The sequence below is a fragment of the Eschrichtius robustus genome, chromosome 11 (genome assembly GCF_028021215.1).
Source record: "Eschrichtius robustus isolate mEscRob2 chromosome 11, mEscRob2.pri, whole genome shotgun sequence".
Classification (NCBI taxonomy): Eukaryota; Metazoa; Chordata; class Mammalia; order Artiodactyla; family Eschrichtiidae; genus Eschrichtius; species Eschrichtius robustus.
In genome coordinates, this window is record NC_090834.1 from 7849002 (window position 1) to 7863776 (window position 14775).

The 14775-nt window shown below is 52.4% G+C and overlaps 1 long non-coding RNA gene across 1 annotated transcript; it reads left to right on the forward strand.

The window, feature by feature from the left end:
• The first annotated feature begins 760 nt into the window (after positions 1-760).
• Positions 761-7113, forward strand: LOC137772679 (uncharacterized). Its single transcript, XR_011075516.1, has 3 exons — positions 761-862; positions 5824-5909; positions 7033-7113. It is a non-coding gene; the product is annotated as an uncharacterized lncRNA (long non-coding RNA).
• Positions 7114-14775: the final 7662 nt, after the last annotated feature.

Consider the following 14775-nt stretch of genomic DNA (forward strand, 5'->3'; position numbering starts at 1 on the left):
GATGGTCTTGTCCTGACAAAACGCTCACTTCGTCTTCTCCACACTCACCTCAAACTCGTTGATTCCAGAAAAGCACCTCACCTAACCTGGGGATCCTCCTTTTTGGGCTTATTAACCCTAAAGTAGTTTGCACTTACCTTGATTTTACTGTTCTTGAGCCCATTTTGGCATTTGCCTTGTGGCCTCAGGGTCACCCCACTTAAACAGAAGGATGGGTGAGGGTAGCAGAAGCCAGCCATATGGGGCCTCTTTTACCCCAGGCTGGCCCCATGAGAGGTTTCCTAGAAGTTTCCAGTGGTCTGCAGACATGGGAATTTACGCAGTCTTGAACGAAGGTGTTCAGACCTTGTCAGTGTTCAACGACTGGGACACGGACGTACATTTTACCCCTTCATAATTATATGGGCGTCCCAAACAGCACCCATCACTCCCAAATCCCAAACTAGGATTTTCTAACCAAGCGTGTCATTAGAAGAAAATGTAATCCACATGTATCTGACTCACTGACCTCTAAGTTATCCTAATGTTTGACTCTGGGAATGGTTTGATATGTAGTCTGGTTTTTTTCAACTCTTGGATTGGTGAGTTGGCCAAAACAAAATAAACAGCTACCCCGAGAGATGGAAGGATGCTTCAAGTAGAGGCGTGACCTGCAGGCTCCTCCCCCAGGCCTACCTGGGGAGCACACCAAAAACCCAGAAACATACCTCAATTCATCTCACCCCCAGCTCCCCTTCTGCTTGTACTTCTGGGATTCTGAGCCTTACTACGGAAAATCACCCAGCCCAGGAGATGGTGTCACCACAGATTTATGGTATCTGATCTCTGTTGCACCCGAGAGAGTACACAGAGACCCCATCAGGTGAGTCTCCACAGCCATTCCAGACCTTCACCACTCTTGGGGTCTTCTCAAGACCTCAAGCTCTCTTTCTCAACAATTATCTGTTTTGCAAAGAAAAGGGGAGAGTCCATCAGGACAGTTTCCTCCATGCCTGTCACTCTCTGCAAACCTGCCTGCCTCTGCGCACCCCCTCCTCACGTAGGATGCTCTGCTACCTGCATCACCTTCAGCTCCTGTCTGCCACGCCTGCCTCCTGGCTCCCTCACTCAGCAGGTGTTGTCCTTAAGCTCCTCCCTCCCCCACCCCTCCTGCCCCGGTAATTCTCCAAGAAAATCTCCAAGTCTGTTTCCTGGGGAACCTGATCGGAGATAAGAGGGAGTGTTTCAGGCACAGGATCCTGTGATTGGGATCCTATTTTTTCCTCTGTCCTCCATCCCATTTCCTCCTCTTTTCCCCCTGAATCTTCAAACTCCACCTCTCCTTAGCGTATATACTTCCTCAAATCCTTCCCATGTTAAAAAATGAAAATTAAACCTACCTTGTACCCGCAGTCCCTCTTTAGCTATGACGCCACACATCTTCCCTCTTGATCAAGCTTCTCAAAAGAGTGGCCTGTCATCGCTTGCTTCACCTCACACTCACTCCTCAACCCAGAGTGCACTCCCCCAAGTCACCACCAGCAGGCGCTCCTCAGTCTTTCTCTTACTGGACTTGTCAGTGGTTATTTGATACCATCGACCTTTCAGTCTTAACGTGCTTTGCTCCTTTGGCTTGTGGGGTACTGCTCTTTCCTGACTCTCTTGCCACTACTCTGGAGGATTCTGTTTAGTGTCTTCTGTGCCCCCTGCTGCCTTCCCCCCCAACTAGATCCATACATGTTGGTGGGGTTTCCATGCCTTCCCTTCTCACTCTACACACTCCCCATACACTTCTGGCTACACTACACCCTCAGGCCCCTGACCCTGCATCTGCACTTCCAGTCAAGGTCTCTCTTCCGAATTCCACCTGAAGTTCTCTGAGATAAAGCAGGACTCCTGAGCGGGACTCTCTCTCCCTTTGAATCTGCTCACCTTTCTGCAGCCCCCTACCTTGGAGGAGGGTGTCAGCATTTCCCCAGGGCCTCCTCCTCATCCCCAACATCCAATCAGTCGCCCAGTCCTGCCGATTCAACCTCTTCAGCATCCCCTCTGCTCTACACCCCGTCCCCACCCCCTCCTGTCTTAGTCCAGCGCTCGCTTCTTCTTTTTCTTTTTTTTTTTTTGTACGTGAATGTTCATGGAAGCTTTATTTCCAACAGCCCCAAACTGGAACCATCCCAGATGTCTTTCAACAGGTGAATGGTTAAACAAATTATGGTACCCCCATACCAAGGGTAATACATAGAAAGGAACAAACTATTGATACATGCAACAACTTGGATGAATCTCCAAGAAAGTATGTTGAGTGAAAAAAGTCAATCCCAAAAGGTCACATGGTGTATGGTTCCATTTATGTAACATTTTTCAAGTAGCAACATTTTAGAAATAGAGGGCAGACTAGCGATTGCCACTGAATAGAAATGAGGATAGGGAAGGGTGGGAAGAAGGTGGGTGTGGTTATAAAAGTACAACAGGAAGGATTCTCATGATTTACCTTCTTTCTAACCTTTAAAGAAGAAATAACAAGTTTAGTGAGTTATTGATATAATGCACATACCGTACAATTCACCCATTTAAAGTGTATACAGATCAATGGTTTTTAGTATATTCACAAATATTTGCAACCATTCTTACAGTCAGTTTTAGAGCATTTTCATTACTCTAAAAAGAAACCCCATAACTACTAGAGATCATTCCCTACTTCTCTCCAACTTCCCCCAACAGCCCTAGGCAAACACTAATCTATTTTCTGTCTCCATAGATTTGCCAATTTTGTGTATTTCATATCAATGAAATCATGTAACATGCAGCACTCACTTTTTGATGGCTATTGCTACAGGCTCCCGACTGGTTTCCCCTCGGCCAGTCTTGACTGTGCGCCATGCATACCACACAGGGCAGCAAGAGAGATACTTCTTTTTTTTTTTTTTAAGCAGTTATCTTTTTATTTTATTTATTTATTTATGGCTGTGTTGGGTCTTCGTTTCTGTGCGAGGGCTTTCTCTAGTTGCGGCAAGCGGGGGCCACTCTTCATCGCGGTGCGCGGGCCTCTCACTATCGCGGCCTCTCTCGTTGCGGAGCACGGGCTCCAGACGCGCAGGCTCAGTAGTCGTGGCTCACGGGCCCAGTTGCTCCGCGGCATGTGGGATCTTCCCAGACCAGGGCTCGAACCCGTGTCCCCTGCATTGGCAGGCGGATTCTCAACCACTGCGCCACCAGGGAAGCCCAAGGGAGATATTGTTATGAGACAAATCTTGTCCCTCAGGTCCTCACTTCAACTTCTCCAGTGGCTCCCCATCGTGCTCAGGGTAACATCTCAATTCTTCAGCACAAAAGATCCTGTGGGATCTGGTTTCTGTCAGTCCAGTCCCACTCCTCGTCTTTATGCTACAGCAACACTGAAGTTCATTGTTCTAACTCCCAGGGTGCAGCGGGTTTCTCATGGCTCTGCATTTTTCCACTTGCTACTTCCTCTGCCTGTGTTCCTGTCTCTCGGCTTGTCTGCCTGGAAAACGCCTGTTCATCTTTCCAGGTGCAACTCATGCGCTGCCTCCTTCTGGTAGCTTTCCCTGATTTCTTAAGGTGAACTGGAGCGCTCTTTCCCTCATCTCCCTCTGCTGCACTTGTACCTGCCCCCATGGGGATCATGATCTCACTCTAAGTGCCAGTGTGAAGTTGGAGCCTCTGTCTAACCTCTTTACTTCTAAGCTTCGCGAGGGCAGTGTCCAGATCTTTTCATCTTTGTATCTCTTATACAAAGTGCAGGGTCTGGCCTTATAATAGGCACTTGATAAATATTTAATTGGTAAGTATGCCTACCTTTTGTTAAGCACTCTTAATAAGGCCAGGCGGAGTGCTAAGCACTTTAACACCCATTGTGTGATTTAGTTCACACAATTGCAATTACCCTATGAGGTAGGTGTCATAATCCCTCTTTTAAGGATGAGAAAACTGAGACTTAGAGGGGTCCATCAACTCTCCCAAGCTAGTAAGTGCCTCAGAAGAGGGGTGAACCGTGCTCCTAATTAAACGTGCGTGTGTATGCTGCTGTTTGCCGTCCTTCACGCTGATGAACACTCGGGGCAGGGGTTCCGGCGTAGCTCCCAGGAACTGCCTCCCACACCATCCACCCTGCCCTAGCTTGCAGTCAATGGGCCTCCACCTGTTAACTCGGGCCTTGAGGCCAGCACTTGGTGAATATTTCCACATTCCCAGGTCAGCCAGTCTTCTCTCCCAAGTCAAAATCCTTTCTCGCTGCTAGAGTCCCACACCCCTGCCCAGACTCTTTGAGATCTGATGCCCGGTTTCCTGGTCTCCTGACTTAAGAGTTCTGCTTCCTGACTCTTGCAGACTTGTAGCTGGCAACACTCAACGATGCTTGGTTCCCAGACACGTCTGGCCAGTAGGTCTGCCTTGGGCCTTCAGCTCTGGTGTGCACCCCAGGCTAGGCCACACCCCCAGCCCAGATCTGAGCACTTCCCACGTAGACCCAGTGCTCTCAGCATGCCTGCCACCTAATCCAGGGCCTCCCTGCTTTGCTCTGAGTCTCCCTTCCCTGAGTTCAGACCCTCCTGTCTGCTCACACTGACAGCAGCTCAGGGACCAGACAGCCAGAGGAGACAGAGAACAGAGGGGACTCTTGGAAAAGGCCCGTGAGTGCCGATCAGGGACACACTGGGACAGAGGACGGGTGGGTCAACACCCTCTGGTCCTCGTCCCCCACACCTGCAGTCGGAGAGCTCACACCTGAACTTTGGAGCCACAGGCCCACCTTCTGTGGCTTTCTTATCCCTCTATTGCTGTTTGTTTGTCATTAGGGCAAAGTTACATTGCAAGTACAAGTAACATGCTCCTGACAACAGGACTAATATTTTAAACCCAGCTTTGATTGCTATGTTAATGATCACTTGTATCTGACGATAGCGATTATGTTAACAATACGCAATCACTGATGAAGAAAACTTGGACTTTAGAAATACACTGGGGCCAGATTGATCCGAATAGTGAAACTACTTTAAATGCTAACGCCTCAATTTTGTAGGTCACTTTTATTATAATGCACTTTCACACATACGATCTTGTTTCAACTCAGTTAATTTTCTTCATACAATAAAGGGGAATACAGCTGGGATGGAAAACCGTGCCATCGTCATCCATCACTGTGGATGGCAGCAGAGCAAGTGTCGGAGGCTTAATATACAGCATTTGATTCATCTTTACAGCAATCACCTAAGATGAGAATTTTAGAGACAGAAGAAGTTCGGTAACTTGCGTACTGTCCCGCAGCTAATAACAGAAAGGCCGAGACCTGAAACCAGATCTGCCTGGTGCTTGCGCTTACAGCCCTGTGCTCTGCCCGCCGCCAGGCCTGGTCTCCATCTGTGGGCCTGTCCGCTAGTCCTGCTGTGTGCTCTGGGCTTCAACGCAGGTTAAACACCACCGCCTCCCCACCCCTCAGTTGCCTTGATTTTCTCATGTATTAAACACAAGTCCCGGGACTTCCCTGGTGGTCCAGCGGTTAAGACTGGGAGCTCCCAAGGCAGGAGGCCCAGGTTCGATATCTGGTCGTGGAACTAGATCCCGCATGCCGAAACTAAAAGATCTCGCATGCCGCAACTGAAAAAAGATCCTGCACGCGGCAACGAAGATCCTGCATGCCGCCACTAAAGACCCAGCGCAGCCAAATAAAAACAAAACTAAACAAAACAAAAAAACAAAAAACCCCACACAGCTCCCTGGTGTTCATCTCCAGTCCCTTTGGCCTAAGGTGATTTCGCCTCTGCTGTTGCCCCACTGGAACTCAAGCTCTAGGTAACTGACGTTCCCATCTGACTTACTGTTAAGGTGCCTGGCGCTCAGCGGTGAGCTGGTTGTCACAGGAAGCCGCCTTTCCCAAGCATAAGACAAGGCAGCTCCTGGGAAGCTCCAAGGTAAGGCCACTGTGACAACACGGTGAGGACTTTTCCTCCACGTGGCCCAGGCCTCGTGGGGAACGTCATTCCAGGACGAGGCAGGGGCTTTGCTATCTACTTGTCGTTTCTTGAGATTCAGCCGGATCTGGATGATGCTTGTCCCCTTTGAAACATCCTGACCACAGAGGGCCACCATGAGTGAAAATGACCCAGAAGATTGGCAGGAGTAGGGGCCTTTTGGGGGAGGTAAAAAGAGTTCTGATCCTGCCTCTGTAAGACCCATCCTCAGGATCTCGGGGAAGTCATCTTCTCTCCCAGGGCTCCCGTTGGCTGAACTAGTTACTAGATCATCCTGAAGGTGCCGTTACAGTCCCCCTGTCCTCAGGGCTGACCTCTGGGGTTCTTAGAAGAGACTGGGACTGGGGCTGCCAGAGCGGGCCTCGATGGAGCCTGTGGGACGGGTCTCCAAACCCCGAGGTCCCTGAGGGTCCCAGCATCCTGGCGGAAGGTGGCAGTCTCAGCCACAAAGCTGAAAGGAGCCTGTCTGTTAAGGCTGGGGCCCGGCGGGGGCTCCGCGGACGTCAGGGGGCACAGGCGTGCGAAAGCGTGCAGCGTGCGAGTGTTTGTTTATTCCAGGAGCGGTTGCTAAGTCGGGGATGTTTGCCAGCAGAGAGCTGCCTGAGTGCCGTGTTTGTTTACTTAAAAGAGCCCAGGGAAGGACAAGGGAGAGACAAGTGCAGGCTCTGTACAACTAGAGATGGTCTTGGGGCCACTCGGAGTGGTCCCCGTTTACGGTGCTGCTGGTTCGAGAGCGCCCCCTTCAGGCCCACAGGCTCTGGTGTACCTTCCTCACCAGCTGCTCTACCGCCGACCCTCCACCCAAACTGCGTAGAATTGCTCATCCCCCATCATCCCTTCTTGCTGGGGGTCTCCTGGTGGCAGGGTCCTGAGAGAAGGGGGAGGAGAACCAGGAGGGACTGGGGTATAATGACAGAACGGCTAGTTCTAAACGGGGCTCCACTGACCATAACTGCATGGCCTTTGGCAAGCTGCTTCACCTCGTCGGGCCTCACCTGGTTCCCCATCTGTAGAATGAGGGTGATTTCAGAGTTTCCTTGCAGATCTATGTCGTTTCTTTCAGGAATCGGAGACATACGCCAGCTGCTTCCCATCCCGTGGGACCTGCAAGGGCGATCCTGCTGCTATGGTCTCATTCCACTCCCATCCCCGCCAGAGAGCACTCCCACCCCTCAGCTGAAGACTGGCCGCAGCCTCCTAGCCCCCCATCCTCCGCCTTCCAGGTTACATGTTGGTCACGTGTTCTCTGACTGCAGGAGAGAGAGAGAAAGGGGACAAACCAACAAGAGACCCTCCTGATTCCCTGTCTGCCATCGGCCGCAGGCCAGGCAGCCCTGTTTCCCCAGAAGCCGGAGCTGGCTGGAGTTCAGCGTTGGTACTTCCCAGCTGGGTGGCCCCAGGGACCCCCCAGAGGCATCTCCCTTCCCCCCCCCCGCCCCCCGCCCTAAGGCCCCAGCAATGCATCTGCAAGTCTCTGAGGGAGCACGGCCCCCCAAACACAGGCTGGCTGGCAGCCAGGGCTGGTGTTCTGGCTCCTGCACCAGCCAGAGGGGTGGCGGAAAGGCCCTGTTAATCCCCTGGGAGAAGGATCCTTGGCAAACAGAGAAGAGTGAGCGCCTGCCCTCTGCCCCCACCCCGGGGCCGTGAACTCCATACCCCAGAGTCTCCCAGGCAGGCTTCGTGCCTCAGTGCTCTGTCACAGCCCCAGGGTGCTTGGGCTGGGATCCCAGCTGGGCCTGTCGGGTAGGAAAGGGAGACCGGGTTCTTCCTTTTCAGGTTAAGGCTCTTGTGGAATCTATGGCTGACGTGTGTTCCTCTCAAAAGCCCAGAGGAATTATGAAGAAAGAGGGTAGGTGGGCACGTTTTGCCCCCTCCAGGCTCCAGCCTTCTCTAGCTCCCATCAGCCTGTGGCTTTCCTGACGATGTTTGGAGAAGCGACCATAATTGCTAGGCTCAGGGCTACTAATTCCTTCTCCTCCTCCTTACCCATCACCCCACCACCCACCTCTGCCCCCAGCACACACAAACACACACACCCAGAGTCAGCCCTCCGCCCCTGAGGCTGCCTCTCCTGCTGCGGCCACATAGAAACAGACGAAGAGCTGGAAAAATCAGCCCAGGGCCAAAGAGAATCAGTGTGGAAAAAGCAGGGGAGAGAGTGAAACCAGATATTGAGAAGGTAGCCAGGGGGGAGGTGTTCCCCCCGGCAGACCTCCTGCCATCCTCCCTTGGAACCGGGGCCTGGGTGGGGGGCCCAGGCCCAGGCCCAGCCTTGGTCTGCCTTTCTCCCTGCTTGCTCAGCTGGCAGGCCACCTGCAAGGGGCTGGCAGGCCCCTGCTCCTCTAGGGCCCTAGTCCCAGATCTGGGAAATATGATTCTTCCCCACCCCCGAGACAACCCCTCCCCTTGCTTGGCTGTCACTTGGTGAGCGAGGTACCAAGGGTTGAGCTATTTCTTGCTTTCTCCTACCTGTCTCCGCCTCACCTCCACATCCTTCCAGCATGGTACCAAAGTGAAGTTTTGAATTTGGGATGTGAGTGGGATGGATTTTGCTCTTCCCAACAGCATAGAGGAAGTAAATCTGGTCTCAATTTGAGACATCTCTACATTCCCAAGGCAGCTGGTGCCACTTACCTCATTTGAGCCTGGAGGGTCATTTAAGGGCCACTTCCAGGCCTGGCTCAGCACAGACCTCAATGCAGGAGGGCTTGGCCTGATGTTTGCTGACAAGGGTCAGTAGGTAGAACTCCCTTGGGTTCCCCCCAGGCCACAGCGTCGTTCTGGCATTCCCAAGGGGACTGTTCCAAATCAAGCAAGGTCCACTGTGTCCAGGTGGACCATTCCCAAACCCATTTCTATCACGGATCAGTTCCCAGAAACTTTCCAAGATGGGAAATCACAACTGAAGCTGGTTGTTTACATTGGAAAATCTGGGTATAATGTCATTAGAGAAACCAGAAAGTCTCCTCACGTGAACTTTTGCTCCCTCGGCCCGTCCACTCCTCTCTCCTGAGTCACGACAATCAGCAACTTGAACACAGGGCTTTCCACTGTGCCAAGTGCTCCCACAGGCCCTCTTCCTGCCGGCCCTGCCCCTTCGAGATAAGTGATCCTTCGCTCCACCCAACAGAGGCCAGAACCGAGGTTGCCCAGCCCTGGGGCCCTCCTGAGATTGTACAAGCAGCAGGTACAGGCAGGGCCTGACTTGAAATCTTGGGTTCTTTCCCTGGCATCCTTTCTGCCGGCCACCCGGAGACGTGTAGGGGAATCAGAGCCCCCCGATTATTGGCAAGAGGAAGGGACTGCCTTGACTGCCTTCCAGCTGGGTCTTTGGTGGCGGCCTCAGCCTTCTCAGATCCTCAGGAGGCATCGCCAGATCTCCTTCCTGTGTGTCTGCCAGGCGAAAGCTTGTCCTTTTCTTCTCTCTCTGGGTCACCTGCCCCAAAGAACCCCTGCTCCTTCTCTGCTTCTCCACTCCTTCTCCCCGATATTTTTGCCCTTGCTTCGGAAGAGAGGGCAGGGGTCACCCCAGTGGAGGTGCCAGCATTCCCAGGGTGTCTGGCTCTTACACTGCCTCACGTGCCCTCATTTTTGCTTTGTCTCCACCATGGAAACTGAACTCTGTTGGATGCTTTGGGGCTTGTAAAGAACCCCCAGTACCTTCCCCCACCCTCAGACTTACTATGTGACCTCCAACAGGAATTTAGACTCTTCTGGGCCTTTCTGTTCTGGAGCACAAGGATAAGGGAACCCAAATCTAGACTCAAGAGGCACAAGTGAGGTTAGAGGCACAAAATGTATCCTTTCTTCCAGAGCAAAGGTCTGTTCCAGTCCATCATGGTCCCCTAAGGCAGCCATTCCTTTCACCCGATGACCTTAGAATCCCCACCCCAGGTCTCTGAGGGAAGGTGATTGTGCAAAAGCCAAGTTTATCCCAAGTAATGCAATGAATATCTTGGAGTGGGTGGGGTGGGGAGGAGGTTTTATCCAAAACACATGTTATTGCCACTATTCTAGTTATCTTGGATATTTCCTGCATGTTTGTCACCATGGCAACTGACTCAGCACAAAACCTTGTTTGCTGGGCCCTGGAGTCCGGCAGAGAGGCCATGTGGTGTCAATCTGGGCCTCTTGGTGCTTTTCTGTCTCTCTGTCTGTCTCCCCCAGCTTGTGTCTCTCTGTCGTTTTGTCTCTGTCTTTCCTCAGCCTGTCTCTGGGCCTCTCTGTTTTCTTTTTCCAGGAAATAGCTGCTCCCGCATCCCTGGGTGATGTAGGTAGAGACAGTGGCCTGCTCTACTCACCCCCAAACCCTCCCTCCTCCCCTCCTGGCAGTCCTTGACTAAGGATGTCCCAGAAGGGATGGGAAAGCCGCACGGGAAACGCAGGAGACTGGCCTTTGGTGGAGAAGGGGCTCAGCCAGGCTCGGGGCTGTTTGTTTGACATAGACCTGGGCTCCCTGCCCCCTGAAGGCCCCTCGGGAGGGAGGGGTTTGGGTTCTGGGAGATGCCCGTTAGAAGGATGTGGGCTTCTGCTCCTGTCCCTCCCTGTGTGTGGGAGTGCGGTGTCCCTGGCTCTCATAGCCTTCGTTCCCTGGACTTTCGGAGACGAGGTAGGTGGAGAGTAACAGATACGGGGAAAGAGCTAAAACTCACATGAGAGAAGCAGGGGAAATCTGATGAGTGCCCCCCAGTGGGAGGGGCTGTGAGGTCCCTAGGTACCCTGCTCTCCCAGGGGCCCTCCAGCTTCTAGTCCTTTGTCCCCGGCTGTGGGGGTGGCAGAGCCATCACAGACAGCAGTGGCCCTCCGTGGGAGCACCAGGCAGCAGGGAGGGCGTTGACGACAGCAGCATGAGAGGGAGGTGGGCCAGCCGTCTGGTAAAGGCCGAGTGAGCAGACAGAATATAAACAGGCAGCTCCGCGGGAGGTGAGGGTGTCTCCTGGCTTCCCCGCCCCCTCCATCCCTGGGTCTTCCTTCCCTTCATGCCCAGGAGGCCCAGGCCTGCCAGCTGCTCTCCACCAAGTTTCTGCATCCACACCCTCTGGAGAAGCCTTTCCAGACCACCTTCCCAGTCTCCACATCTGTCCTTGGCTGTTTCTGATCAGGCCTGGTCCCCACTCCCTGAGCAAGGTCGCCCTGGAAAGCGTACGGACCCAGATGTTCAGGCAGGGTTGGCAGCCCTCACAGGACTGTTTGGAGGAGAGAAGAGAAGCGGCATCGGACTCAGAACCCGGGGGCTGAGTCAGAAACTGCCCTCGCTCGTCATGACTCCTGCAGGCTCAGCCCTCAAGGGTGATGGGACCCGGGATGAAAAGGGAGAGAATGGCTAGGCAGCTGCTGGGCAGGGCCCTGAGGGCGGTACCCTATTGTCACAAGGCCAGCATCCAGAAGAGTACAGCAAATTAGCCTTCTTTTGGGCCAGTGCCATTCCAAGGAGGTCCAATCTGATGGATGGGCCAGAAGAGCAGGAAGACAGTCAGAAAGGACAGAAACAGCATGGCATTGGGGGTCAGCCAATAGGGTGCAGGGGCCCTCTGGGCTCTGGGGCACCTGGGTACCAGGGACCAGTCCCAGGGAGAGGGTCTACCAAGAATTACAGGGTGTGTCAGGGCTTCAGTCATATTGGAAGGGATTCAGGGAAAGCTCTATTCCCAGCGAGGCACTGAAAGGCCACGTGGGAAACTAAGGCAAGGCCAAGTTGGCAGAGGCTTGGGGGAGACAGTGGGTGGGCAGGCCTAAGAGTGCCCAGAGTGGTAGAAAAAGCAGGAGTTATAGAACCAAACAGACATGGCTTGACATCCAGCTTCACCATTCAGCCTTGGGCAAGTCCAAGAATTCTCTGAACCTTGGTGTTCTCACCTGTAAAATAGAGAAAATACCAATTTTACAGGTTCTTATAAGGAGTATCTAAGATGTTCTTTAGAAAAAATAGTGTCTGAGATCCCATGGGAGGTGGCTGATCTCCCTTCCCTGGAAAGGGGGGATGATTCCACACTCTTCCCCTAAGACTAATGCGTTGCTTGGTTTTGTTAGGATTGGTCCAGAACCTGTCTGGGCTAGAGTGGTCAGGGTTGGTGCTGACAGCTGAGAGGACACAGCAGGGTTCTGAGCCCGGAGAGCAGGGGCGGGGGGCGGGATGGCTGGCCCCCACCTGGTGCACAAGAGGGCAGTTGTATGTGAGAGTAGTTTGGGGGGAGGGTCCCCTGCCGGTGTGCTGGAAACCAAGCTGCAGTGTCCAAATCTGCCCCTCCTTGAGGGGGCCGTGCAAGCCTCACTGAGTCACAGGCAGGCAGAGAACCCGAGGCCATGGTGTTCAAGAAAAGCATCCCAAAGGATCAGAGGACCCAGCATGTGGGGGGGTGGATGCTTGACCCAGGCAGCAAGGGCCAGGGCGTGAAGCCAAGGCTGGAGATGGAGCGGCCTGGGCATGGGACAAAGGGCTCCGGGCAAGCTCGGGGCAGGCAACAGGCCAGGCTGCGGATAGACACGCCGGGCCACTAGGCCTCAGGGATGGTCCCTTCTTCCAGCCGGCATCTCCAGCTCCACCCAAAGTCCAAGGCAGTAACCTTTAGTCCTCACGGGGCCCTGCTACCTGGAGTGAGTGAGTAGTCCTCTGCGGGCCTCTGTTTTCCTGCTGGACTAGCGATACTGAGGAGGGAGAGGTGGGTTGTTAAGAGGAGGCCGGGAGCAGGTGCCCCGAGGGAACAGTTGGCTGGAGCGGCGCAGGACACCGGAGAAGGGCGGTGTGGGCCGAGGCAGCTGCGGAGGACTCCAGGGCTGGAGACGGGGCGCCAGCTCACCCCACATGGGGCTACAGGGGTTTGGGTGAGCGGGAGGGGCCTTGCACTCCTCCCTGTCCTCTCAGCCCAACCCATGGAGACCACAGCTCAGGGCCCCGCTGTCCCCTCCCAGTGACTCAGGCTTTGGCTGCCCTCCTGCCCACACCCAAGGCGGGTCCGGTGCCCCATAACAGGAAGGGCTGTGCTCTGGGTGCAGAGGAGGGGCGCTGCCGAGGGCCTCGGTGCAGAAAGAGAGGTCTAGGCGGAGAAGTCCTTGCACCTTCCGGCTGGGTCACCTGTGTGTCACCTGGGGAATGTGGCTTCGGGCTGTGGTGGGAATCTGTCCTCCGCCCTCTGCCCTGAGCACGGCAGGCCACTTGTTTCTCATTAGCAAACTGCACGATGTCATCACCACGGGGTGGATGTGCATTTTTGTCCTATTTGCTGGAGCCCTGGATAGATGGTGGGGACGTGCGGGCTGAGCCAGGGACAGGGCCTGTGGGACCCAGGGCAGGGGCTGCGGCCACGTGGGGCAGAGCCATTGAGGGGCCACAGGAAGCCACGGTCCCTGCTGGAGCCCAGGGGCAGCTTTGCAAACACGCGGGGAAAAGAGAAAGGAGGAACCAGTGATGCTGGGATTATAGTTATTGGCTGTAACTTGTTAATAATAATAATTAGCCTTCATTTCTTGAGGGCAGGCCTGAGCCAGGTGGTTCATATATATTATTTCTTTAATTCTCCCAATAATTCAGTTTTACAGATGAGGAAACTGAGGCTCAGAAAGGTTAAGTAAATGTCTTCGTTGTCATAGTAATGAAGCATTAGAGCTGGGACTTGAACCCAGGCTCTCTGATATCCTGACATCTTTTCCATTATACCACATTGCTTCTACCAGGGTCTGACTTTTTGGTGCCCTGGGCACAGTCTGTTAAGGCGTGGGAGACCCCTCTCAGAATAATGTTTTTATAAACAATATAATAGATTCACAAAGGAAACCAATTACATTGAAATATAGTTATCAAAACACAAAAAATGTGTGATATAGTAATATATGTGCTTTTTATTAACACATTAAATAACAAGATCTAATAATTATCATAATTTCAAAATAGCGATGAATGCAAAAATATTTTGTGATATCGGCGAAAACTGCTGTGTGATTTCTACTGGTAGCAGAGTTATGGGTACTGATAACACCGATATTCTTTTTTTTTTTTTGTCTCTGTAAAGTTTTATTGCACCACGGCCTTGTCCATTCATGTATGTATTGTCCATGGCTACTTTGTTTTTTTTAAATCAATTTTTTATTGGAGTATAGTTGCTTTACAATGTTGCGTTAGTTTCTGCTGTACCACAAAGTGAATCAGCTATACATATACATGTATCCCCTCTTTTTTGGATCTCCTTCCCATTTAGGTCACCACAGAGCATTGAGTAGAGCTCTCTGTGCTGTACAGTAGGTTCTCATTAGCTATCTATTTTATACATAGTATCAATAGTGTATATATGTCAATACCAATCTCCCAGTTCATCTCATCTGCCCCTTTCCCCCTTGGTATCCATATGTTTGTTCTCTACATCTGTCTCTATTTCTGCCTTGCAAATAAGATCATCCGTACCATTTTTCTAGATTCCACATATATGCGTTAATATACGATATTTGTTTTTCTCTTTCTGACTTACTTCATTCTGTGTGACAGTCTCTAGGTCCATCCACGCCTCTACAAATGATCCAATTTTGTTCCTTTTTATAGCTGAGTAATATTCCACTGTATATATAACACCGATATTCTTAATTGAAGACAATATCACGTTTCAGTTAGAGAGCAGTGAAAATAAAGATGTGACTTTTTTATCCCCCCATCATGTTCCCAGGCCCCCAGAATTCTGTCCGTGGATACCTCAGGGGTCTAGACTCCAGGTTAGGAACCATTGCTTTAGAGGGAGGTTGTTAACTAGAAACCTCTCCTTTTGCCCTGGTGGTAAGGAGTATGCAGACCACTTCGAGACTGTGGAGCTCTGTGCCAGCT